This window comes from Lygodium microphyllum, chromosome 30, assembly GCF_053477565.2.
Source record: "Lygodium microphyllum isolate KBCC chromosome 30, Lygodium_microphyllum_v1.1.10, whole genome shotgun sequence".
In the NCBI taxonomy this organism is placed as follows: domain Eukaryota; kingdom Viridiplantae; phylum Streptophyta; class Polypodiopsida; order Schizaeales; family Lygodiaceae; genus Lygodium; species Lygodium microphyllum.
In genome coordinates this window covers 8,481,218-8,509,140 of record NC_141164.1, presented here as the reverse complement: position 1 = coordinate 8,509,140, position 27,923 = coordinate 8,481,218, and the positions used below count along the sequence as shown (strand labels likewise).

The following is a 27,923-nucleotide window of genomic DNA, read 5'->3' as shown; positions in this document are numbered from 1 at the left end:
TTAATCTTCATCTGGATTAATATATTCATCTTCCATCTCTACCTCTTCCTCATCCTCTTGATCATCCAAGTCAACATAAATCTATTCTTCATCATGTACATATTCTTCAATTGGTTCACTTACATTCTATCACTTAAAACTCTTGATCCTCTTTCCTACAATAGGAATTTTCAAATCTATACCATCCATCTCACACAAAGAATATGTTGCATTATCATGTATATGCTTCACAATATAAGGACCAAACCAACTCTTATACTACAAGATATAGACCTCATACCGACGTTCAAAGTGATGAAAATGTTCATTAAAAAAATTTCCCCCATCGTCGCTAAACACGCCAGTATTAGCATCTCCATAAAACCATCGCTATATGTATTGGTATTTACGTCTCAATTTTTGTCAGTTTTGCGATGCAAATAGCGATGCATATAGCAACAATTTGCAACGTATGTATTGTGATGCCAATAGCGACATGTGCAATAAGTTTGCAATGGTAATAGCGATGGTTATAGATTAAAAAAATGTGGCAGGGCAGATATATAGCACTATGTGCTATATTTATATTCTACAAATGAATTACATGTTAGGTGTGCAATGGTCGTCAAGATGAGCACAAAATGTACTTGAACCCACAAGAATGATACATAGAATAAGTACACGATCGCTGATGAAAACTCATGGAATTATGGCAAGATACAAAGGATGATAACAACATAGTACATAGAAGATGCCTGCATAAATCACAAGACCAAAAAAGAAGAGGATGTGCCCTCCACAAATCCAAGCATGAGCTATAGATCCTCGCCATCGGAAAGCTCATCCCGATGCAAAGGAGCATCGAATAGACTCTGCAAAATGAATGACTATACACCAGTCCACCATACATAATGCCTCTAAAAAAAAATAGTAGCTACGGACAAGAAAGATGATCGACTTACTAGGCTGCCATGTGCATATAGCCTATCGATCAATGTAGTGAGATCATGTCTCTTTGTATATCAAGTCTCTAGTTCGGCGAGATCACAGTTTGTAATGGAGTGATGCAAAGAAAACAAAATAAATTATTAGAAACACGATTGTCAATACAAGTGATATTGCAAATAAAAAAGCAAGAAGAATTTAAAAAAAACTTACAAAGTCCTCCAGATAAGTCGTGTGGCTGCCACTTCCAAGATGATGCATGACCCTTGCCTCCAATCGTGCCCTCGCTGCCTCCCACAGTTGTCGCCAACGTCCTAGAGAATCGATAGCCTCCTCCCTAAGTCTCCACTGGTCATCTGCATCTAGCCACTCGAGCTTTGAGGTGCCACTCTTGAGCACCTTACTTACATCCGATTGTCTATGTAACATGTATGCACACATGCACTCCATCATCCACCCAATGGAAAAACTCTCTGCCGCGGTAGGTACCAAAAACTCATTGTATAAGGATGCTACTATAAAGTCCTTGCTCCCCTTGGGTATGTTCTTCAAGTGGTCCAAGACATTGTGCCAAAAAACTTGTCGGCACAACTCTCTCATGCGAGACGTCACCCTCCTCCCCTCATCATTCATGATCACAACTCTTGTCTTGTCATCTATGAGGTATCCATACCCCTATGGGATATATCCAAGGTGTGTCCTCTCCCATCTACGACCGTGTTATTGGGCATAACGAGGAGATCCCTGTACATCTGGTGTACCCAGGGGGATAGTATCTCTCAAAGTATCACCCATAGGGGTGCCATCTACTGCAGACGACTGAGAAAAAGCTAGAGTCATTGAAGTAGATGTCCCCACATGTGTGATAAATCCTATAGGTGACATGCCTCCACCAGAATGATGAGACAGAGACACTACATCAGTGCCTCCGCAACACCCACCGGAGCTACCCTCTCTCGAACCTATACAAGAGCGAGGAGTAGCACCCCTATCTCGAGCCGACCACGAGCTCACAACATCCACATCTCCGTAGCACCCCGCAGAACCACTCCCTCCGTTTGGGTCTAGTTTGGAGCGTCAACCTCGTCTACTAGAAATCGAAGCATCAGAGTGTGCCGAAGTAGATCTAATGGAACGGCTCGATGGTGTCCAAGACAGCTCTTGGTCTGCCATATCTCTGAATCGGGCCATCTGATTTGGAGACATACGTGTGAATATCTCCTGCAACACCTCGTCGCTCATCCCTCGACTCATCCTACTCTCCAAATATCATCAAAGGTAACCTCCACAAATAGAAAATGATGTTAGCATAATCAGTATAAAGATTCAAGCAAAGCACATTAATATAGCTCTTAAAAAATGATGTTACTTAAAATGCATATTCTAGAGTACCCTTATAAGCGATTCACCAATGAATTGAGTAGGCGGATGCTACAAGTATGACGTAGCCTATGGTTCCATGTCAACCTCTTTGCACAACTCCGCATACATTGGAAGGTCGATAGATAGATCACCACAAAAGGACGAGTCCACTTCGTTCTCAAAGAATTCCTAGCCTCCTACCATTCTATCATTGTTACCCAAATCTGCCTCCTCTACACTCTAAGCCATCTTCGACCTCCACCCCTTGCAATATCAATCCCTCCACCTGCATACTCTCCTCATCTACACTGGGAACATTGCTTTCATAATATACTCTCACACTCCCAGGAGTTGAAGGCACAACATACCACCATCGAGTTTGTTGAGGGTTTGGATAGAAAATTACTTGTTCAAAATCACATATAAGAGAGATTCAACATTTGTGACTATTTTGTGTCATGAAAAAATGTAAAAAAATAGTTCATACACATTCACAATGGGTCGGCAAGACAAAAGTGTCAGCAGATCTATCCATCTTTTCTGGATCGAGAAATCCAGATGGACCTCACCAAATGGTTGCTCCGCGGCTCCTTCCAATATCACTTTGAACCACTGCATATCGAATTGATTATGGAGAAGCTATGGTAATCCACTAAGATAACACTTTGCAAGTTTCCAAAATACTCCATCTCATCTATAATGGTGTTTGGATTCGTGGCTCACCATTGGCTCTCTTGCTAGAACTTTGCCATGACACCACAATCCATTGTGGAGCACATTTTGTCAATATGCTCGACGCAAAAATGTCGCCTATGCAACCACACCACACATTATATTTTGTAATATACATTGAAACAGCTAGATTAGTTGTCACATATAAAATCTAGATACGTACGACAGCTTATAAAACATGTGGTCACCTTCAGAATACATCCTCTCAAGAATTCCCACTTCTCAGTAGAGACCTCCACCCCTTCGCGAGAAGCTGCGATTAAAGCTCCATGTAACCATTGCATAAACATAAATCGTAGCATCTCCTCCATGCCCTCAGGATATTGAATTGGTCGATGGCACGTACTGCATTGAAATTTTGATCACACTTCTTCTTGATCTTTCTTGGCTTGCTCGTACCTAGCGAGCCACGTCTCCATGGATGCATGGTACAACATACAAAAACAATTCACTTTCTCCTCCATTGCAGCATCCATCCTTTTTTCTATCCCATTTCCAACCACCACATCTTCAGTCACTCTATCATTTTTATTCAGCAAGAAAGGCATACTGTTGTCTGAATCCACCATAGGTAGCCACTATGAAATATGCACTAATGCCTCCGACACTAGCTAACCTTCAGCCATGCTACCTTCTGGCTAAACTCATTGTCGCACAAAGACTTTCAGGGTTTTCATGAAGCGCTCTAAGAAGAATATCCATTGCGTAGTATGGATAGGTCCTGTAATCTCCACTTCATCTACAAGATACACTAGAAGGTGGGTTTGTGAGAGCGGAGTTTTGAGCCCAGGACGTGCCTAAAATTTGCCAAAAAAGCTAGAATTTAGGGGAAAAATTTCAACATCGAAGGCGGTGGCTCCAGCTAGGACGATTTTAAGCACTAAGTAAAAGACGACTTTTAAAAGGCGCCTGAGCAATACTTGTGGATTTTTGATAATTATTCCGACTACCGTGCAGGTTGTCAGGAGTTGCCACTCAATGAGAGATGTCAAGTTGAATGTGCATAAATTTACAGCACTCGAATTGGAGCCCAGACAGGGAAGGAGCTAAGAATCGGTCAAGATATGAAAGGGTGGACACTTGAGAGGCCAAATTGGGCATGAACTTTGGGGGCTTGGGGGCAGTTTATGCCACATGAAATCGTGGTGAGTTTGGGGAGATGAAAAAACATGATGGAGATGGCGCCTGTCAACGACCGAAATTTGCGCCATATGATGGGGGAGATGGAGATGGCAGCCTGCAAATAACCCATATAATCGAGGATACCCCTGAGCTACTCCTTCCTTGCCGATCATATCGCCGTTCTTCACTCGTACAATGGTGGCTTGAATGAAGAGAGCCAATTCTAGTCTTTCTCTCTCCTCCCTCTCTCTCCCCTAAGGGGCTGTTCTTGTGTGCAAGAGGAAAATGAAGAATGGTGAAGGAAAGCTTGTCCCGGATTGCTTCTGGATCGATGTAGACATGAAGATTGCTGATTGTGAAGATGCTAGACATTGAATGTGGGCTGACCCACAGTCCCACAGCAAAACCGAGATCCCGAGACATGGAGCCTAAGCGGTAATTTAATTTTTATGAAGAAAAAATGGGTTTTTATGCTATTTGATTGATGAAACCTTGTTCCCATGGGCTGATTATTCATTATGATGTTGTTTGCTATGAGTTTCAACAGTTTATAATCTAAAAATCTAAAAATCATAAGTGATATGACTAAAATTAATGTCATAAAACCCGTAAAACACACGTGTAAGGGGTAAATTGGGATTTTTTGCAAAATAAATGGGAAATATGAGACATAATGCCTACAAAACCTAAAATTTTGCTATCAAGAAACCTAAGGGCCATAGCCCACAATCAATCTTAATTTCTAGTCATTTTTGATTGAATAAAATAGAGGAAAAATACCAAAAAATGGTGAAAAATGGATTTTAAATGGGAGAAAATTAGGAAACGGTAAAAGGAAATTTCCAAAAAATTACATGTGTGTTTGTGCAGCGTATAATGAAGGTAAAGCACAAGGTTGGCCTCGGTTTACCCTCGTTTCTATGTTTTTGTTCATGTTTATCGCTTTCTTTGTAAGGAAATACACATAAAACAACTCTTTCACCTATCAACGAATGCAAAACATTAAACGGTAGGGTGAGAGTGGAGGTTAAGCGTTAAAATAGAAATTAAAATCTGGTTTATGTGTTGCATCATGCCTATAGGACGTTGTTTTAAAATAAAGGGAAAGGCAGCATGAGCGTTAGGCTCGGTGTCTTTTCTCTTTGCAGTATATAAACGTTAGCATGGAAATCATGAAAAGAATTGTTTCGCACGATGCACAATGCTGATTTTCTTTTGTTTGTGCACTAAACCATTCACATTATACACTATGCATAGTTCATGGTATCAACAGAAAAGCTCCTGGACTACATAGCAATTGTTTTCTTAGGAATTTGACACACGATTGAGAGTGTAAGGTTATCCCTTGCCGTAGGATAGAGGGTCAGTTTCCTAAGGGACTGTTAAGTAAGGATACATGGTATATCTCTTGGAAATACAAGAAATATAAAAGAGAGGAGTTTGTGTTCGAATGTTTTATATGTTGAGCAGCGCATCAAGGGGCTAATCCCTACAATGTAGGAGAGCTGCAGTGGGGCCGCGGTGTTTCTATCGAGAGGTTGCCTCCATGTATGTGAACGTGGCATTGCCAATGTGTATGGGTTCTCCCTCTGAGGAGTTTAGAAAAAAGGAAACGTTGAACTACAAAACGATGAAACTATAAACGCATAAATTAAGCTCTAGGGAAGTTTGTCCTTTAGCATTAGATTGACGCTCCTGGTCCGCGAGGCCGTGAGGGTGTGTTTGTATGTTATGAGCATGAGGTCCGGCTAGTGCCATAGCCAGTGCCGGCCCATTTCAGGTCCCATCAGTGGTGCATCTGCCAGGAGCTACCAACAAGTGGTGGTTCTCGAATCTAGGGTTTTTAGGGACCAAAAAGTTGGTCTATGTCCTCTAACAAGGGCCGTCAAGCCGAAATACAAAAAATAGAACGTGTTGAGAGGGCTAGACGGCGGTTAGAGATCGTAAGTCGTTATTCTCCTCAAAGGAGTAGCCCGATACGTATAAGAGGCAGTGGTCTTAGTAACCCAACTGCTGCACATAGTCCTTTAGGTGCAGGAGGAAGCGCAAGTTCTTCCTCTCTTCCACCAAGTCAACCCACTTCAAGTGGGGGTGTTATTCCATCAGTTCAAACTCCTATTTTCAATCCGATTGTCATCATGGCACAACCCATTGCCATTCCTGCAGGGACGTCGAATTTGACAGCTCTAGGAGTTTTGTTGCCCATTTTTAATGGGCTAGCTGAAGAAGATGCGGAGTTTCACATTTGTGAATTCCAAAGACTAATGTTTAATTATCGAATCCAAGATGAGGGATATCTTATGATGTTCTTTAATATGACGTTAAAAGGAAGGGTTGCGGTATGGTATCATAGCATAGAGTCTGGAACCATAACCACAATCAATCAATTCTATGCAGCTTTTCGAGGAGAGTATGCCCCTGAAAGAGGTGGCCAATATTGGTTACGTGTTTTGAATGTAACACGCCAAGACCCCCATGAGAATGTGAAAGCCTATGCCAAGAAGCTTAAGGAAGTATTTCGTAAGTTACAAACTTACATTCCTATTCCGTCGGCTGGCCAACTGCAATACTTCTTGCATGGATTGGATTTCAATATTCAGGTACAATTGAGCAGTGTGGCTTTGGCTGACATAGACACCGCCATCGTGCGGGCAAAAGGAGTAGAAGCACGATTACAAACAGCCTACTCCTCTTGAATAAATCTTAATGCGGGTTTAGTACCTGGAGGCAATCTACCATTGACAAATGGAAGTCAAGGGATGCCTACAAATAACCCTATTGGGAGAGGAAGCATGGCTCAAAATGTACCTTTGCTGCCAGCTCCTCCCAGTGTGACTATGCCTATGGCAAGTCAGTTGGCTCCACCAAATGTTGGAGGCCAAGTTTTGAACCCTAATGTTGTTCCTGTGAGTCAACAACCAATGCCCAATCAAATTGTTAGGCCAATGGAACGACGGATAGATGATCGAGGCTATGAGTTGAGTGCATCTAATGTCCTTGACGAAGTTAAGGATATGATGAAGCATTGTACCGACATGATTTCTGAACAATATCGGCAAATAGCTGTTGACATCAATTTCTTGAAGAAGCAGCAGAATCTGATAGGGAGTCGACGCCTTGAAGAGGGTGGCCCCTCAAGATTCAGCTATAAGTGGTGTGGTGGACAATATTTCCCTAGAAACTATCCAAATGTTAAATGTGATATTTGTGGGAAGTCGGGCCATTTAGCCGCTACCTGTTGGAGTAAGATTAGTTCCCTCCAACAAGGGAGTAAATAGCCAGGTCCAGTTAATCATAGAGCGCAAGGTCCACTAATAGCATGCGGATGGAATATTAGTGGAGCATGCTATTGTAGACACTGGGTGCTCCGTCAATATCATGAGTTCAGAGTTGATGGAGAGGCTGGGTCTAGGCATCCAAAAAGATAGCTCCACCCTTCTTAGAATGGCTAATGATAGTCTAAGGCAACCAGAAGGTTGCGTTACTAGAGTCCATGTTATAGTTGCAAGTGTAGAATGCTTTTTGGACTTTAGGGGGATAAGATTTGCAGGACGTCCTAGCTATCGAGTCTTGCTAGGCAGACCTTGGATCTTACGAACAGATTGCCAAGTCGATATACCCACCGGTCGAGTGGTTCTAGGTAGAGGTGCTAATCGAGTAATAGTCGATGCTTACCCTGAGTCTCCTCAGAGTGAGAGAGCTCCTTTATCCTCTACTGAATTAGAAACAACAGATGACCCATCTGGTAGTGAGACATCATCCAGCGATGAATCTAAAGAGGGGTCCACTACAGAGGATATTTATCAAATAACTCTAAATGAGCCGATAGAGCCACAAGATAGGATAAGAGATGCGGATGTGATTGAGTTGGACCTTGGCACGCCAAATGATTCGCGGCCAATTAAATTAGGTTCCATGATTAGTTCAGCAGAAAGGGAGGACTATGTGTCCTTGATTCAAGAATTCCGCGATATTTTTGCTTGGAGTTATGATGAGCTGAGAGGCATTCCTCCCAGCCTGGCTGTTCATACTATTCCTGTAAAAGAAGACAATAGTCCTGTGTGTCAGAAGGTAAGGCGTATGCCTTTTGAATTGAGGGATGGGCTGTTTGAGGAGTTACAGAAGTTAAGGAAAGCTGGTTTAATCTTTCCTGTATAGCACACAGAATGGTGTTCACCAGTTGTTATCATGAAGAAGAAAAATAACGAGATCCGACTATGTGTAGATTTTAGAGAGCTGAATAAGCAGACGGTTAAGGATTACTACCCGTTGCCATTTATTGACCAGATTTTGGATCAATTAGCAGGTAGGAAAATATATTCGTTTATGGATTGCTTTGCGGGTTACAACCATTGCAGAAGCGGACAAGTTGAAAACAACTTTTATTACTGTCTTTGGTACTTTTGCGTACCAATGCACCCGGATCATGGCAACGAACAACAAACAATACCTTTGGTGACATCTCGGGCCAGATGACTTGAAAGTATTTATTGATGACCTGGGGCAGCCACTGTAAGGGAAATGATGTTGATAATTTTGAGAAAGTGCTTTGAGCGCTGCAGACAATTTTGTATCGCTCTTAACCCACGGAAGTGTGTCTTTGGAGTACCTTATGGGCTATTGCTAGGCCATGTGGTCAGCTCAGTAGGGATAGCAACTCACCTTGAAAAGATCAAGGTTATAGTCGCTATGAGTCCACCACGCACTCTGAAAGAGATACATAGCTTTCTGTCATCGATAGGGTACTATCGGAGGTTTATAAATGCCTTGGCAGAAAGGACGTTGCCATTAACAAACTTATTATCCTTTAGCTATCTATTTGAATGGAGCGACCCTTGTAAGGTAGCTTTTGAAGATGTGAAACAGGAGCTAGTAAAAGCACCAGTGTTAAAAGCACCTAAAAGGGGTGAGGTATTCTACATATTTTCAGCAGCCACCATGCATAGTATTAGTTGCTGTTTAGCCCAAATCTGGGAGGAAAAGTGGTATCATCCGATAGATTTTGCTAGTCAGAAATTGGGCATATCAGAAACTAACTACACCTATATGGAGAAGCTGTGCCTTGTGATGGTCTTTGCGACTAAAAAATTCAAGCACTATATCCTCTATGAGAAGGTAGTTTTCTATACGAAGGCGGAAGGGCTTAGATTGCTTATGAACAAGCTACAGCCGCCTGATCGTTTGGAAAAGTGGTTAATCACTTTGCAGGAGTTCGATTATGAGATTAAGAGTAAGCCATCGAGGTTGCAGGGGATTGTGGAATGCCTTGTGGATTTCGGGGAGCCGAAAGAGACTTTGGCTGAAGGAACTGATATTGAAGAAATGTTTAAAATTGATACAGCTTTTGTCCCATCTTGGTATGCTGCTATTACACATTATCTATCAACAGGAGAGACGGGAGCTGGTTTATCAAAATTTGAAAAGAGGTAAATCAAACAACAGGCTTTGAAGTTTTCCTTGATCATAGGAACACTATATCGGTAGGGTGTTGATGATATCTACTGCCGATGTGTGATGCCTGACGATGTTCCTTTCATCTTGGAAGAGTGCCATGACTCTGCATGTGGAGGGCACTTTGCTGGACGGTTGATGGCACAGAAAGCGTTAAGAGTTGGATATTGGTGGCCATCCATCTTCCAAGATTCCTTTGAGTATGTTAAGAGATGTGATACCTGTCAAAGACATGACAGCAGAGAGGATAGGAAACGCCCACTTATGCCTATCATGGCTATCCTTCCATTTGAGAAGTGGGGCATTGATTTTGTGGGTCCTATCACCCAGTCGTCTACTACTCAGAAGAGGTACATTATAGTAGCAACTGATTATTTTACAAAATGGTCAGAAGTGTGGGCAACGAGGCAAGACAATGCAAAAGAGACTGCAAGTTTTCTTTTAGAGCAAATTATCTGCCGTTTCGGTCCACCGAAGAAATTAGTATCGGACCGTGGAACCCATTTTTTAAATAAAGTGATCAAAAGCTTGATTGAAGATTGGCAAATTAAGCACAACAAAACGATCCCTTATAATCCGCAATCCAATGGGCAAGTTGAAAGTACTAATAAGTAGCTTGTGGGTATCTTGTCTAAAATAGTCTCTGAGAAGAAACACGATTGGAACAGGAAGTTGTATGTGGCAGTGTGGGCGTACAATACAACGTTTAAGCAAGCTACCGGCCATACTCCATTTAAATTAGTTTATACGGAAGAGTGTGTGTTACCCCTCGAAATTGAGTTGCCAAGCATACGGTTTGCAATTAACCACTCTTTGGGAGAGGAGGATTCACTCTTTGAACGTTTTACGACCATAGCCCACCTGGATGAACTGAAATTGCAGAGCTTATTACACCAGGAGGTAGCTAAATGTCGGATGAAGCAGTTGCACGACCTTAAAGCAAAGAAATATACCTTTAAAAAGGGCAATTAGTTCTGTATTATGATGCACGTAGGGAGCTATTTCCAAGGAAGCTGGAACCTAGATGGGATGGCCCCTATAAGATTGTCAGGATAGGGATAAATAGGTCTACGACTCTACTAGCTGATCTGCAGGGAGTAGAGTTTAAAAATAAGGTTAATCTTAATAAGATTAAACCTTATTATTTCTAAGTATGCTAATACAAAAAAATGCATTGCAGGTCCATGCTGGGGCTGATTTGAGACTTGCAAAAGAGCTTAAAGCTGGTTGATGGGGCGGTTAATTCCTTATTTGAAGCACCCATATCTGGAGCAGAGATACCATCAGGGGAAACTTATCTGGTGGAGCAAAGGATACAAAGTGATTGAGCAAGAAGACGAAACCTTTGTGTGGGAGATCAAAGTCTTCTGCTATCATTGCTTACGACTGTTGACAAGTGTCCCTGTTGAGTTCAATGAAGAAGGTGGGATGGAGCCGTCAGTTCATCCTCTAAACATGCTAAATTTTGACTATCATAATTATGAATAGAGGGGTTCCTGATGGCAGGTTGTGTAAACCCATTGTGGACATACACATTATATTTTGACAGAGCGTCTAGGGGCCCTAATAAAAAAGGGAGTGTTGGAGTAGTAATCTGAGATCCCCGATGTAGAGTTACGATGAAGTTAGCTGCTTATCTCGGGGTAGGATTCACTAACAATATGGCGGAGTATAAAGCCTTGATTATGGGACTGCACATTGCCAAACAAGGTGGTATTCGGCGGTCATTAGTAAAAGGGGATTCCCAGTTGATCTTGAATAAGCTAGATGGGACATACACAGTGCGGAATCCCATCCTTTGTATGTATCATCGAACTGCCATGACCCTACTTGAGGAGTTTGAGAGAGTGTCTTTTCAGCTGATTCCATGTTACTGGAATCAATTTGTGGATTCACTAGCAAATCTTGCGTATGAAGAAGACCCTTTCTTTAATTGTGGTCCTAGTTTAGATATTGCTATCAATAATGAGACATGAACCGATCGCTTGTGGGGAATGTTATCAGAGCATGCAATATATGGTAGGCGATGGTTGATATGGGTGATGCAAAGAATAGCCAAGACCAATCTACCGTTGTTATCCTGGACCCATAGGTTGATTAGACAACATGTTATGTGTACACCTCTTGCTATATATGCAGGAGGGATGGGTCATAACCTTATGCATTTAGTTTAGGGATGTGAGCCTATTTTTCCTCCTTGGAAAGAAGCATATTATTGTATAACTGTACTATTTCAGGGAGGGATGTGTAGGTGCTATTCTGTTTGATTTCATTAGGCCAAGAGGGCCAGTTTTGCGAGGTTTTAAATGTTTTATTTCATTAGGCCAAGAGGGCCAATTGTCTGTTTAGTGCAGGTGTGGTTAATGGTTTTGTTTTAGTATTGTGCTAGACAGGTTCGAAGAAGAGCTTGGAAGGAGCCTTTTGTTGTGCGGAAACTTCTCGTGGCCCTATCCAGGTGATATCTCTCCCTTATGAGTACCGTGTTTTTATGCTATATGTGTTTGAGTACTTGTAAGGGGATTTTCTTTTCTTATTCCGGGACCAACGTCCAAGGCATGAAGTCCCAAGTTTAGGTTAAGTATGGCTGAGGGAGGTCTGAGTAGTTGTTGCCTCCTGTAAAGACATTGCCAGGCATCAAAAGACCTATTTTTGAAGGTAGTCCTAGTGACCCTGTCCTGCTAGCCTGCTAGGCAGCCGTTCTAGGAGTTCTTATTAGTTGCGAGGCAGTTAGAGAAGCTTGCCAAAAGGAAAATTATAATGATAGAGAGAGGAAAAAAAAACCCTGAATATCTTAACGAAACTAAATATATACAAAGGTGTGTAAAAAGGGGTTCTACCCCTATAACAATAGAAAAGAAAAGAAAGGAAAATTTATAAGCAGTTGATCATCGCCTTGCAAAGGCCTGGTAGGTTCCTGGGACGAGTCACCTGGGGCCAATGCCTTGTCTTCCTAGGGGTGCTCTCTCTTTCTTGCTCTTGCTCTCCCATCATAGCTCTCCAAGTGCAAGCTTTGATCCTTCTCACCTTTGAACTGGTATTAGAACTTGGATTCATGACTACTCGAGCATGGTTCATGACTCCTTCAGCTTCCTATTGATTACCTACACTCATTGGGTCTCCTTTGCGGTAGCCATTGTTAAAAGATGCAGATCTAGAGCATGGCTATGGCGGATGGAACACAAAGAGAATGTTCATGATGGCATAGACTGAAGAGACCAACCGTTACTCAAGTGAGTTAGGTTCCAAGATGAAAGCTTGGACTCATAAACACAATCTTGAGTATGAGACTGACAATGACCAATACATTAACTGAAATGGGGAAGCATCATGATATTGCATTCATCATATATGAAAAAGTAGTAGTCAAGTACAATGCTTTATAGTTGTTGGATGGGTAGCAGTTTCCCTCTCTGTGCATATGGGATTCTTGCAGCCTGCATGTCTTCAGCCTAAACTGCCTCTCATACAAAGAGGCTACATTAGGTGCGATTGCAAATATCTCAACACCCCTCCTCAATCACAACCAGAAGTACAAAGTGTGTAGAGGTTTAGTGAAAGCAACACCTACAAAGTGTGGATACACCATAAACATGGCAAAACACCAGAGGGCTGTTGCAGAAAAAGCTAAGTGTGGATACCACAAACATGGTGAACATCCAGTGGCTATAACAAGGGCCTCACAAAGTGTACAGAGGCTGTAGTACAAGGCTACATGAGGACTTTACAAGCTTATGTCAAACGCGTTAAGGATAGGCATTACAAGGCTAATAAAGTCTAGTAAAAAATTGGGTCAAGGACTAGCAGGCCCTTGCAGTTTTCAATTTTTCTTTTTGCATAGATCTTTAATTTATTATAGGTCTTCTTGTCAGTATAGTCCAGCTTGCTCTTTTTGATCTTGTACTTGTTCTTCACTTTTCTTGTAGCTTCATTGTCCACTACTTTGATCTTTTGGTCCTCTTTTTCTATGTCCTCTTGGTCTTCTTCTTCATTGAATTTGCTTGCATTAGTTGCATTAGTCTTCATGTTCATGTCCCCCTCAAGCAAAGGTATCATCTTTGAGGCAGTGGAAATGACTTCAAACTCTTGCACTTTCTTCAAGGTAGAAGACATTCTTTCAAATAATGATAGCACTTGAATGCTCACAACTCCATCGTTCCTTGCAAATAAGACAAGCACATCTTGTATGTGCTTGAAATGAGCAACAAGAGTAATGTTACTCTTTGTTGGAAGTAGCCATATAGAAAATTTCTTATTTGACATTCCCATGATAGGATATCAGCTCCAATTGACTGGCAAAGAGTTGATCTTGAATGTGCTAAAGAGAAAAAGTGCCAAGAATCAGTAGCTTAGTATCAAGAGATACTATATTGATGAGCTTGGTGTTGATGCTATTCCTCTTATTGAGTTGACTCTTTGCTTGGCTTAAGTAGCTTGATTTCTTTCTTTCCTTGCTGATTTGAATGGGTGTTTTATTGTAAATCAGTTGAATATTTGTTGGATACTCAATTTAGAGAGCGAGAGAGGCAAAATCTCCAATGGAATGGAAAGAGTGGGAAGAGTGAGATTGATGATGCTTGAGGTGATGGAAGTTTTCCCTCAAGTCGAGGAACAAATCCTCAGAAGAAACCTCGAGGAGATATGCTCTAATTTGGGAGATATGAAAGCTTCAATCATAGCACGTCCAGTCTGGCTATGGCAGACAAGGGATAGGGAGTGTAGACGAAGTTGGAAATGGAGTCATACACTGATCCTGAGCTATCCAGAGATGAAGAGGAGCTGAAAGAGTAGAGAGGAGAGCTAGGCCATGCTCAACTAAGCTCCAATACCATGTCAAAAGATGCGGATCTAGAGCATGGCTATGGCAGATGGAACACAAAGAGAATGTTCATGATGACATAGATTGAAGAGACCAACTGTTACTCAAGTGAATTAGGTTCCAAGATGAAATCTTGGACTCATAAACACAATCTTGAGTATGAGACTAACAATGACTAAGACACTAATTGAAATGGGAAAGCATCATGATATTGCATTCATCATATATGAAAAAGTGGTAGTCAAGTACAATGCTTTATAGTTGCTGGATGGGTAGTAGTTTCCCTCTTTGTGCATATGGGATTCCTGCAACCTCTGCATGTCTTCAACCTAAACTGCCTCATACAAAGAGGTTACATTAGGTGTGATTGCAAATATCTCAACAACCATAACCGACTCTCTCAGGCTTCCGTCACTCCTCGGCTTCTTGAGCACCTTCCTGACCCCTTTGGGCACCCTCAAGGCATTGCATCAAAGGTATTTCTTCATTTACTTCAGGGTTTCATTGAGCTCACAGGTCTATAGGTTTGAGAAGAGAAAGGGGGTAGCACCATTGAAGCTCTCGTGCTTCATATCTCATCATAGACCTCTTGTGGCTACTTGAGGCTTCTTGTCTGTCTCCCTTGACACTTGTAAAGCCCTTGAGCACCCTAAATCACACCATTTATAGTAGCAGTAGACTCTAGCATCTCACATGAACATCGCCTGTTGTAGGCAGAAGTGGATAGCAACTCCCCAAATCAAATGATGGTCATGCCTTGCTCATAGACAATTGTGGCACACTTGGCAATGATGGTTGATGTCTTCCAATGCTTGAGCTTGATTTGAGGCATTTTTTGTGAGCTCCTCCTTGATTGTGTATACAACACACCTACTGTTTATGTCTTTCATAGACCTTTACATGAAGATTGGAGCTCATCTACACTTCACTTGATGCATGTATGCTATGCCATTGATGCCTATTCGTTGGTGGATGTAATGCTAGTGATTTGTCATGACTTTGGCATGATCTAAGGGCTACAAATACTCATTTCTAAGCAGTGTAACACAATGGGCTGAAGCTCATCTACTTATGTTTGCTCATGCCCATTGGAAACGGGACATGTCATGGATGTATACATTGATGTAGTGACACTCGGCGATCAACATAGAGCTTGGATTTGCTCTCGGATCATTGGTTGAGCTTGAGCTTGCTTCACATAGCATTTGGATCTCCATCTTTGGTGCACTTATGGCAGGTACTTTGCTTATGTCTAACCGGTCTTAACATGCTTGACCTATGCCACTATTACATGCTCATTACATTGTCTTGGAGTTGATTGCTACTGCGGCTTACTTGGGCATGACATTTGATTGCCCGAAGCTTACTTTGGCTATTTCTTGGCTTGCCAGAGTTACAGTTTGGATGTACTTGATGTCTATGGATGATACAAAGCTTATATGCTCATGATGTCTTATTGATGCTTGATCTTGGATCTTCTGTTCACTGGTGCTTTCATATGCCTTTGTTAAGCTTTTGGCTTTAGTGCTAGTGGGAGCATCTTTGGATGCTTGATAGACATTGAGCAAGCGGCTTATGCTATTGAGCACTTTGGATACTTGAGACTACTGGGATCTTCACTTTGGATGATGCTTGGCTTCTACTGTTTGGTCCACTATACTTTCTTATGAGTTGACTTGGGTCCGTTATCTGTGAGCTGACGCCTACTTGTGTCAAGTCTTGGTAGTGGTCGGTACATTTTGGTCCATTGATTGGGGGGTGTACCGACTCACTGGCAGATGTTTGTATGACATGATTGGGTGCTGGTTCATGATTATCAACTCTCATATGCCTATGCTATGCCCGCATGATGCCGGTTTTGGACTTGGCAGTATTTGATTGACTTGGGATCTGCTTTTGGCACTGTCAGCTCTCATTTTCACAGTTTTGAAATTTATTAAAATAAGCATTTATGTATGGACTGACATGGAATTTTCATGTTGAATCATCCTACTTTGATGTACTTTTGATGATACTTGGTGTGGCAAGCTCATTAAATGCTCGTTTCTCACCATTTTGCCTTGGTTTTTTGGCCATTTTTTGCAATTTACAACAAGCAGTTTTTGAACTGTTTGCACTGTTTCAGCTTGCAGTATGGCATCTTCTTCCACTGACAGTGCTATCTTCAACATCACTAAGCTTGATGGTACGAATTATGCCTATTGGAAGAGCCAAATTTGGTAGGTATTGGTACAGAAATTGTAGATAAAGCCACTAAGGTTGAGTGGAGAGTAGCCTAAATCTATGACTAATGATGAATGGATGGAGCTTGATGAGTTATGCAAGTCCACTCTCATCTTGTCTCTCAATGAACAAGATCATTACAATGTGGTTGAAGAAGCACAGAGTGCTTGGTAGCTTGGGATAAGATAAAGAATCTCTATGACAATCAAAGTCCTACAAGTCAAATGTATTGGTTGAAACAACTTATGGATCTCCACATGAAAGAGATGACCATATTAGCTCATCTGAGCCAATTTCATGCTATTCTTAAGAATTTTGTTTCGAAGGGCATTGATTTCAAAGAGGATGTCACTCCGTTGTTCTTGCTTGGAACTCTTAATGAGTTTTGGGATGTATTCTACACTGCCTTATGTGCTTCTGCCACTATTCTAAAGCTAACCAATGTTGAAAGCTCTCTTTTACAGGAAGAGATATACTGTAAGAATTTGGATGCCTCTCATGTGTCTCATGCTTTGATAGTTAGAGGCCAACATGATGGAAATGCAAATAATGACTGCGGTAATGTCCATGAACGGGATTTGCAGAAATCTCGATCCAAGTTGCGTGGCAAGTCGCACAGTAAGTCTCGTGGGAGAAATGTAAATCTGACTTGTCATCATTGTGGGAAGAAAGGCCACATAAGGCCACAATGTCATGAATTGTGCAATGAAAGGCGCAAAGACAAGGGGAAAGAGAAAGTGTGAGAAAAGTCTTATGATCACATCATAGTACCTGCTAAGTCAAGTGTTAAAATTGAAGAGATCAATGTTATGCAGCCTAAGGATAGTGATAGGAATTATATCCTTGCAGTAGCTTCATCTAGCGCTTTGCATATGTTAGAGATACACTCTATGTATGCACAATGTTGGCTCTTGGACTCAGGTGCATCCTTTCATGTGACACCTTGCCAAGAGTGGTTCCACTGATATCATTCTATTTTGGGTTATGTGCACTTGGATGATGATAGGTCTCTTGAGATTGTCAGCATTGGTGATGTTAGGCTGCAATTTCCATCTAGCAACAGTTTTGTTATGCACAATGTATGTCATGTACTGCATTGACACACAGTTTCATGTCCGTTGGATAGCTTCATGACGTAGAATATCATGTATCTTTTGGAGACTCTACATGGAATATTACATGTGGCAGGCTTGTGTTTGCGAGAGGTGCCAAGGAGGCTGGTAGCCTCTACCCCTTAGTTGTTTTTGGATCTACAGTTGATCATGCTTTGTCTATGGGGTCTTTACCTCATGTATCTCTTTGGCATGCTCATTTGGGGTACATGTCCATTAAGGGAATGAAAATGCTTTCTGGTTTGCAATACTTATTGCCCCTTGACTATTCTCATTTTGATTCTTGTGATCATTGTCTTTATGGCAGGCAGTCTAGGTCTACGCATAAGAAGTATGGTATATCATGCATGAGTGAGCCCTTGACTTTGGTACATTTTGATGTTTGTGAGCCCATGCCTTGTTTGTCATATTTTGTTACTTTCATAGATGATTTTTCAGGTAAGGTATGGGCTTATCCCATGAAGCAAAAGTTTGATGTCTTGGCAATTTTTCAAATATGGCTTGCTTTGGCAGAAAACCAGTCTGGGCATAGGCTGAAATGCCTTAGGACAGATAATGGTCAGATAATGGTTTGGTTGAGTGGATGAATAGGATATCCAGGAAAAGGTTCGTAGTATGCTTAGCCATGCATGCTACCTCAGCACTTTTGGACTGAGGTAGTTACGACTGTCATGCATATCATTAATAAATCACTCTATAGTGCCATTGATTTTCAGGTTGTAGAGGAGTTCTGGATAGGAAAACCTCCCTCTTATGCGCATTTATGTCTCTTTGGATGTGAGGCATTCTGCCATGTACCCTAGGACAAGAATAACAAGCTAGATCCTAAGAGTGTTAAATGCATATTCCTTGGTTATGACGATATAGAAGTGATGGGCTGCCATCTATGGGATCCACATGTGCAGAAAGTCATCCGCAACCATGATGTAGTCTTCCATGAAGACAAGATGCATAGACAGGATGAGAGAGCCATGGAGATACACAGGGTTATATTTCAAGAGGAGCCATGGAGATACACAGGGTTATATTTCAAGAGATAGACAGGATTATATTACACTTGATAGATATGAGCCCTCCATGCACTATGTCTTGGTTACAGATGCAAGAGAGCCTCTCACCTATGACGAGGCTATGCACAGGGGTTATAGTCACTCTTGGGAGAGGGCTATACAGTCTGAGATAGACTCGTTGCATAAGAATATGACTTGGGATTTGGTTTCCTTGCATGCTGGCAAGAAGGCTTTGCCATGCAAGTGGGTGTACAAGCTAAAAAATACCCCTGGATACCCCAAGCCAACATACAAGGCTAGATTGGTAGTAAAGGGTTTTAATCAGGAGCATGGAGTTGACTTTGATTAAGTCTTTTCTCCTGTGGTCAAGATGACCACCCTACGCTTGGTTTTGGCCCTAGTCATGTAGCTTGACTTGGACATGTATCAGATGGATGTCAAGACTGCATTCTTGCATAGGGATTTGCATGATGAGATTTACATGGAGCAGGCTAAGGGCTTTGGAGGACCTGACAGGGAGCACCTAGTGTGCAAGTTGAAGAAAAGTATTTATGGCTTGAAGCAAACACCTAGGGAGTGGTATCATAATTTTGATGCCTTTATGCATTCATAGGGCTAAGAAAATATCAAAAAGGCAAGCATTGGAATGTGTGCACAAGAGGGAGAAGAGAGCTCAAAGTATAAGAATAAAATCTTGTTTACTAAGTTTCTTACAAGTACAACTTTGATACACTCTCCCACACTTTGAGAGTGACCCATAGGCTATTTATATAGCCTCTACCTAGCTAGGGTTAGGGTTTCCCCTGTCCTTCAGGCTATTCACACACATCTGCCCTCATACACCCTTGCTTACAGTGGGTTCCTATGTCTATCTTCTAACACCCCCCTCAATGCCAGGGTGGCATTGGATTACAAAGCATGTAAGATGTCCCCCCTCAAAGAAATGGGATGCCTTTATAGATCATGCTACAAGAGTGTTTATAGGTAGATGGTTTAGAGGCTCAAAAAAGTCGATCATCAGATGGATTGGAGACATAGTTGGCCACTAGTTCTTTGGGTACTTCAAGAATGTTGGGGCATTTACTAGTGATATGCCTTGTCTTCTTGCATTTGTTACATTTCGTTTTTTCGGGATACTTCTTCCAACAATTGTTTACAATATTTCATCTTTTCTTACAAAAAGAACATTTAGTGAGAACTGTATGTACCAAAACTTGACCACGGGAAGTTGAAGATGTCTGAATGGTGCTGCCTTCTTTGTGGTTCCTTTTTTCTTCATCCAAATAGGATTGGATGGTACTTGCCAAGGTAGGATTTGGAATGTTGGTAAGAGTGGTTATAAGGGTAGGAAACACCTTTTTTCACAACTTTTAGGAGAATAGCAATATCATCCTCGTCATGGATTAGAGCTTGTACTGAGGCAAGCTGTGCCATGAGACCCTTCATGTGAGAAATGAATTTTCCCAAGTCTTCTCTTGATTTATATTCCAAGCTAAAGAATTCAATTTTAAGGAAGATTTTAGTATTTTTACCAGTGGCTCCATAGAGCTTTTCAAGCTCATCCCATTTTTCTTTAGTAGCATTTAGTTGATCAACATGATGAATCAATGACTCATCTAAGTGTAAAATGATGATTTCTTGGGGACGTTGGTCATCCTCTACATCAACGAGATTTGCAGAGTTTACAGCTCTAGTGCCTTGAATGAGAGGCCAATACCCTCTCTCCATCATCTTTTGTACTTGATAAGTACCTGCCATCGGTGAAAATCTGCGCCATCAAATTCATGAATTTGAGGGCAGACATCAACATATGTTGTGGCCATTGGGAAGGTCTTACCACTTGCTAAGACAAGGGCAGTGTCTAGTCCCTTACAAACTTGCTAATGAATGTGAAAGCAAATCAAGGACACCCTTACAAAAAAATGATATTCAAAATTGCAATGAAGAGAAAGGCTAAAAATCATACATATGCAGTACTTCAAAATATGACTTTGGTGGTCCTTTCTTATGTGCAATCTTCTTCTGAGGTTTAATGGCCTTTTTAGGCTTCAATGATGTGAGCCTAGATTGGGCTTCTGGCTTCTCCTTGTGGTATGGTTTAGTAGATGAACCTTGTGTTGGACAAGGATGGTCTATGATTTCAATGCTTGTTGCTAATGACTTCGAGGAGAGTACAATGACACTCATCTCTCTAATTTCATTGACCAATATATTTGAAAGAACCCACACATGATATGCAGCAAGCAACACAAGTTTAGGATAGGAGGGTCTATGTGTTTATAGTTGTACACATAGCCTTACAAAATGAAGTAGAGCACTTAATGGTTTTAATTTTTTTATGAAAAACTCAAATTGAGTAAATACCAACAGCAAAATGATTGAGCAATGTGCTTTAGTGCTTACAAGCACTCATCTCTAGTTTATGCTACTAGAGATGGTAGATGTCGATCTTGATGAGCTTGGTGATGCCCTACCAAGTGATAGAACCTCTAAAATGGAGTTTTCAGATTAGTAACTGACTCTAGAAGAGATAACTCAATGATTAAAATCATTGTTAGTGACAACAGAAGATGAAAAAAACAAGAAGGTCAAGCTTTCAAGCTTGTGGCTATGGCTGCCATGGACCCCATAGTTAGGGTTTGACTCTGTGGAAGCAGCAGAAGAAGAGTTTCAGGAAACCCTCTTGGGTGGAGATAGCTCACTTGGGAGGCTATCAAAGCCCCATGATCTCCACCATAATTGTGCCTGCTATAGGCTGCGCCGCCATACGAACTGCCAGACTGTTTAGAACTGTGTCGTTTTGAGAAAACCCACAATGCCATGCCCCTGGCTACCCAATGTCAAGCTTTGACTTGCCACATAGCTATGCCCTAAGGTGGAGAGAAGGTTTCCAAAAAATAGCATGAGTTGAAATGCCCTCTTATGCATGCAGCAAGTCCACCAAGGTCAGGGTTGTATAACATGCTATGGAGGTGAAGAAGATAGGATGAAAAATGGAGTTCTTCTTGTGCACTTAATTGAGATAGAGCTATGGGAAGCTAAGTAGATCAAAGATGGCTCTGATACCATGAGAAAATATCAGAGAGGCAAGCATTGGAATGTGTGCACAAGAGGGAGAAGAGAGCTCAAAGTACAAGAACATAATCTTGTTTACTAAGTTGCTTACAAGTACAACTTGGGTACACTCTCTCACACTTTGATAGTGAACCATAGGCTATTTATATAGCCTCTACCTAGCTAGGGTTAGGGTTTCCCTTGTCCTTCAGGCTATTCACACCATCTGTCCTCATACACCCTTGCTTACGGTGGGTTCCTATGCCTATCTTCTAATAAGGGCTACAACAGGAGTGCTATGGATCCGTGTCTTTACACAAAGAAAGCCCACGATGGCTCATTGCTTATTTTGGTACTTTATGTGGATGATATGCTGATATCAGGGAAAGCTCATAATGAACTTGATGCTCTTAAATCTCAATTGAAGATGAGATTTGAGATGAAGGATTTGGGATAGGCCTCTCACATTCTTGGTATGCACATTAAGCGAGACAGGCATCAGGGACTACTCTACCTCTCACAGAGGGAGTACATTCATAAAGTCCTTGAGCATTTTCGCATGCAGGACGTGAAGCCTATTAGTTGTCCGTTACCTTCTTATGTAAAGGTCTCTAAGGCCAATTATTTGTAGACAAATGAGTAGAGGGCCGAGATGGCCAAGATCCCTTATGCATCATCTATGGGCAATTTGATGTATGCCATGATAGCCACTCGTCTAGATATTGCCTTTGTAGTTAGTGTTGTGGCATGCTATATGGCTACACCTGGCAAGAAGCATTGGGATGTCGTGAAAGGGTATCATGAGATACCTGAAGGGCACAGCACATATGTGTATTTGCTATGGTAGCTAGGATATAGGAGTTGTGGGGTACACAGACTCTGATTATGCAGGACATGCAAATAGTAGAAAGTCCACTTCTGGCTATTTATTCATCTATGCTGGAGGTGCTGTCTCTTGGATGTCCAGGGTTCAAAAGTGTACGGCTCTATCTACCACTGAGACTGAGTATGTTGCATTCACTGAGGCTTGCAAGGAGACCATATGGTTAGGCCATTTGGTTCATGACATTGGGATTGATACTATACCTACATTGCATTCAGATTCTATGAGTGCTATTCAGGTAGCCAAGAATTTGATCTTCCATGCGAAGACGAAACAACATTAAGGTGAGGTATCACTTCATACGTGGGGTTGTGGAGGATAGGTTTGTTGACCTTGTCAAGATCTCCATTGACAAAAATCCTGCAAATATGCTCACAAAAAGCCTCACTACTGAGCGCTTTGCCTTCCTCAAGAGATTGATGGGCATTGGATGAGATGATGTTTTCCTCATCCTGTTGTACATGTGTACATTGTACTATCTTTTCTTTTTTTTTTCGTTTTCACTCCTCACTAGGGTAGATGTGCCTTTAAGTGGGAGGTTGTTGGGGGTAAAGGCGCCTTCACCTAGCCATTTGTGTATTACTACACTGACAGTACCCGCCGCTGCACACTGCAGGTGACGAGTGCCCATTACCATCACTTTATTCTTTATTCTTTTAGTGACAGATGAATAAAGGGGAAGGCCGATCATGCATTGTGACTGTTGGAGTTCCCATTTCTCATCTCTCTCTTTCTTACTATTGCTCTCCTGCCATAGCTCTCCAACTGCAACCTTCGATCCTTCTCACCTTTCAGTCCAATACGACAACTCGTAGAAAGTCGCGAGAACTGTTGCATTCCATTTGGATGTGACTCCGTGTGGACTATTCTCAACTTGTACCAACTTTGGGTGTTCATTCGTGCTAGAGGTCATCCAAGAAAACCTTCCCTCAATTCATGACCCTCTGCCAAGAAAGCAGTGTGCCCTTGATATACCATCTTCTTCATGGTTTGTGACCTTCAAGAGTCTAATTGTGGCCCACACAATGAACATGCATGATAACTTGAGGTAACCAGACCTGTCCCAATACCCCTATTTAGTCAACACAAACTCGAATGAGCTATGTTAGATATCACCAAATGAGAACAAAAGTCTACTTACCTGAGCACTCCACAAATTTTGAAAAGTCATGCATGGGTCACATGAGAATGGCTCATATATTGGCCAAATCGTCGTGCTTGCTCATATCTTCCATAGCGACCCCCTCCTCCCACAAAATCTTAAGCTCATCAACTAATGGACAGATATAGACATCTATATTCTTGACTTTGTAGTACCCAGGAATGAGCAAGCTAAGGATCAGGTGTCCTTTCTTCGTAGAAAGCTATGGCGAGATGTTGTAGTTAACAAGGACTATAGACCATACACTGTAAGAAGTTTAGCAGAGACCAAATGGGTTTGCACCATCCATAGCAAGACCAAGCCAAAGATTCCTTAGTTCTCATGCAAAGCTTAGAAAGGTAGAGTCAATGTGGCCCCATATGCGTGAATCCGATGATATTCATTGGAATCCATCTGTGGATCTATTCTGTGCATGCCACATTATCAAGCTCGCTATGCCCGATGTACAAAATATGTGACGTATATGTGGGATAAGTGAAAACTGTCTGCCCTTGCAAGTCCTGTCAATACCTGTGAGCACCACGCTTTAGACATGTCTCCATAGTCTCGTACTCTCCTCAAAACAACACGCAATCATTGATACATCCATGGATTCTATTGTAGTCCAAGCCAAGCTTCCATAAAATATATTGCGCATCAGACTCAGGCATGGTATTTCCAAGTGGTAATATATGATACTTCAGCAACCAGAAAAGGAAAACCATAAAACACCTTGAAAAAGCACAAGTGTTTTTTATAATGGTGCCAAAAAAAATTAATGGAGTGTACATAGAATGTACCGGAACAACTCGATCACACTTGCATCGTTCCACTCGTATTTTGCCTGCACACTTAGGAGTGCAAGTAGTGTCTTCATGTAAGATACTTGGCACCCATCATAAAATGGTATGGATATTTCCTCTCTTAACGGATCAAATGCCTCGACATCCATGGGCATCAATGCATCAATCATTGCCTCCATCTCAGGCTCCAAGATTGTAGGAAGGTTCGAAAGGTTGCGTGTCTCCTTTGGTATTGACGGTATAGATTGAGATGTGCCTTCCAAGTGGTGGATTGTAGGCTCAAGCACTCCATGCATTGCACACCCACAAACTCTTCTAACTGGCCGCAATTGGGTGCATTCCTCCTTGGGATGAGACGTCACCTCCCTGTATAAATTTTATGGCCACGTCTAATATTTTTGTATATGATATTCAATTAGTTTGCGAATGTAAGGCATGATTGATACACACTTTTCTTACTGTTCACTCAAAGTTTGAGATCACCTGATCAATGATCTTCGATTGGAACTTGCCAAAGTGTCATACATATTCTATAGATAAGTGACACTTTCGTTTGATTGCCAGCTTGCATTGAGAGCAAGGACAAGGGACACATTGATTAAGATATGCCGTGCGATCTTGGACATCATAACCATCATCGTTTTCATTTTGTTCACATTATTATGACAGACAACAGATTTTTGTTCTAATTCTCTTTTTCTTTTTCTATTTGCCTCCCTTCATCCTTCTTTGCTTCTCTCTCCCCCTCTATTTCTATAAATGTTTCTTTATCCCTTCCATCTTTCCTCCCCACTCTCACATATTCTCTCTTTACCTTTCCATTCACATGACACATCTCACTAAAATCAAAATCAAGGATAAATAATTAAAAATTCATAAAACAAGGCATTGAAAGACTTTTTTCCCCCGCCCCTCTTCATGTCTCTCTTCCCCCTCTACCATTCTCTTTCTATAATTTTGTTCTCTCTAATTCTCTCATTGTTTCCATTTTTCTCTCTCTTTCTCTTGCTCTCTATTTATTGTTTTTTCTGTCTCTCTTTTTCTCCCTCTTTTTGTCTATTTTTCTCCAATTCTCTTTCTAGCTCTTTTTTTTTCCACTATCCTTCTTCTCTTTACTTCACCCTTTTATTCACCTCTCCCTTCACTCTCTATTTTATGTTCTCTCCCCCTCTCTTTCTTTCTCTCTTTCTCTTTCTTTGTTGCCCCTCTCTTTGTTTCTCTCCGTCCCCTCGTTGTTTTCTCACTCATTCTCCTCTCTCCCTCCCTTTCTCTCTCTCTTTTTTTTCCACTATCCTTCTTCTCTTTATTTCACCCTTTTATCTACCTCTCCCTTCACTCTTTGTTTCGTGTTCTCTCCCCCCTCTCTTTTTTTCTCTCTTTCGCTTTCTTTGTTGCCCCTCTCTTTGTTTCTCTCCGCCCCTCATTCTTCTCTTTCTTTCTCTCTTTCCCTCTCTTTGTTTCTCTCCTCCCCTCATTGGTCTCTTTCTCTCTCTCTCTTTCGTTGTTTCCCCTCTCTTTGTTTCTCCCAACCCACTCATTATTTTCTCACTCATTCTCCTCTCTCTCTCTCTCTCTCTCTCTCTCTCTCTCTCTCTCTCTCTCTTTCTTTTCCACCATTCTTATTCTCTTTACTTCACCCTTTTATTCACCTCTCCCTTCACTCTTCGTTTCGTATTCTCTCCCCCTTCTCTTTCTTTCTTTCTTTCTTTCTTTCTTTCTCTTTCTTTATTGCCCCTCTCTTTGTTTCTCTCTGTCCCCTCGTTTTCTCACTCATTCTCCTCTCTCCCTCCCTTTCTCTCTCTATTTCTCTCTTTCTTTGTTATCTTTCATGTTTACTCTCTCTCTCTCTCTTTCTCTCTCTTTCTCTCTTTCTCTCTTTCTTTATTGCCCCTCTCTTTGTTTCTCTCTGTCCCCTCGTTTTCTCACTCATTCTCCTCTCTCCCTCCCTTTCTCTCTCTATTTCTCTCTTTCTTTGTTATCTTTCATGTTTACTCTCTCTCTCTCTCTCTCTCTCTCTCTCTCTCTCTCTCTCTCTCTCTCTCTCTCTCTCTCTCTCTCTCTCTCTCTCTCTCTCTCTCTCTCTCTCTCTCTCTCTCTCTCTCTCTCTCTCTCTCTCTCTCTCTCTCTCTCTCTCTCGTTTCCTCTCTTTCTCCCTCAATGCATCTCATTCTCAAGAAAAACAAACAAAAGAAAAGAAGAAAGAACAAGAACAAACCAGGAGGAGGCAATCTACTTACCACAAAGGCCTGAGGATGCATTCTTTGTCTCCCCTTCACGATGTCTCCTCTTTCTCCTTCATGCACTTCTCCCAAGCTTCTTCGCGAGAATGGTGGCTGCAATGGCGACGGTGAGAAACTCTCCTTCTCTCTCTTCCTCTCCCTCCCTCCCTCCCAAAGTCGCAATCTCTTTCACTCTCTCTTTTGCTCTCTCTCAAACTCTTTGTGGAAAAAATGCCATGCTCGGGTTTTTTTCTTAAATTTGTGTCGCTATTTAGCGACGCTGCTATTTTGCATTGGTAACGACCATCCCTATACCCCCATTCCCTTGTAGTCTTAGAAACATTTCCGAGTGTACTATGTTGAGTGTCAAGACTACTGTCAAAGACTAATACCTGATCTCCTTTCTCAATGGGATTTGGACGAAGCCTATGTTTATTGTCAAATCTATCTTTATTCTTCAACTTGACATCTTTTAAATGCATGGTTGCAATCTTGATATCTTCGGGCCTCCTTTCTTTGTATTGAATCCACAAAGCAAGAAGGTCCTCCCTATTCATATCATTATCCCAAGGTAGCACACTCCAAGTAGTAATAACATCCTCAATAGGCATAACATATTTTTGGCCATAGATCAACTTAGTAGGCATATATCCAGTCAGTGTACTATGTGTAGTGTGATCAGCCCACTTACCCCTATATGCCTTGGCTAAAGCTTTGATGATAGATGGGTGTCTGTGTTCACTTTTACTATTGACTTCAGGGTTGTATGTTGAAGTGAGAGCAAGATTTATGCCCAACCTCAAGAAGAATTCCTTAGCTTCTTCTACATCTAGCTCTCCTCGATATGTAGTTATCTTTCCAACACAACCATAGCGACAAATAACATCTTCCAAAAGAAATTTACATACTGCACTTGTAGCCTTTGTTCTTAATGCCTGACTGTCCACTTAATTTGTTAGATCTTCCGTGGCAAGTACAATGTATCACATTTGCCAAAGTCCCATAGTCATAGCCACCAAGTCAACCACCCAATTTGTAATGCATGGTTAACGGATAGGTAGTGGAGCCCCA

General features: G+C 41.6%; 1 pseudogene; it reads right to left on the bottom strand.

The window, feature by feature from the left end:
• LOC148009533 (uncharacterized) lies at positions 1–27,505 on the bottom strand (annotated as a pseudogene).
• Positions 27,506–27,923: the final 418 nt, after the last annotated feature.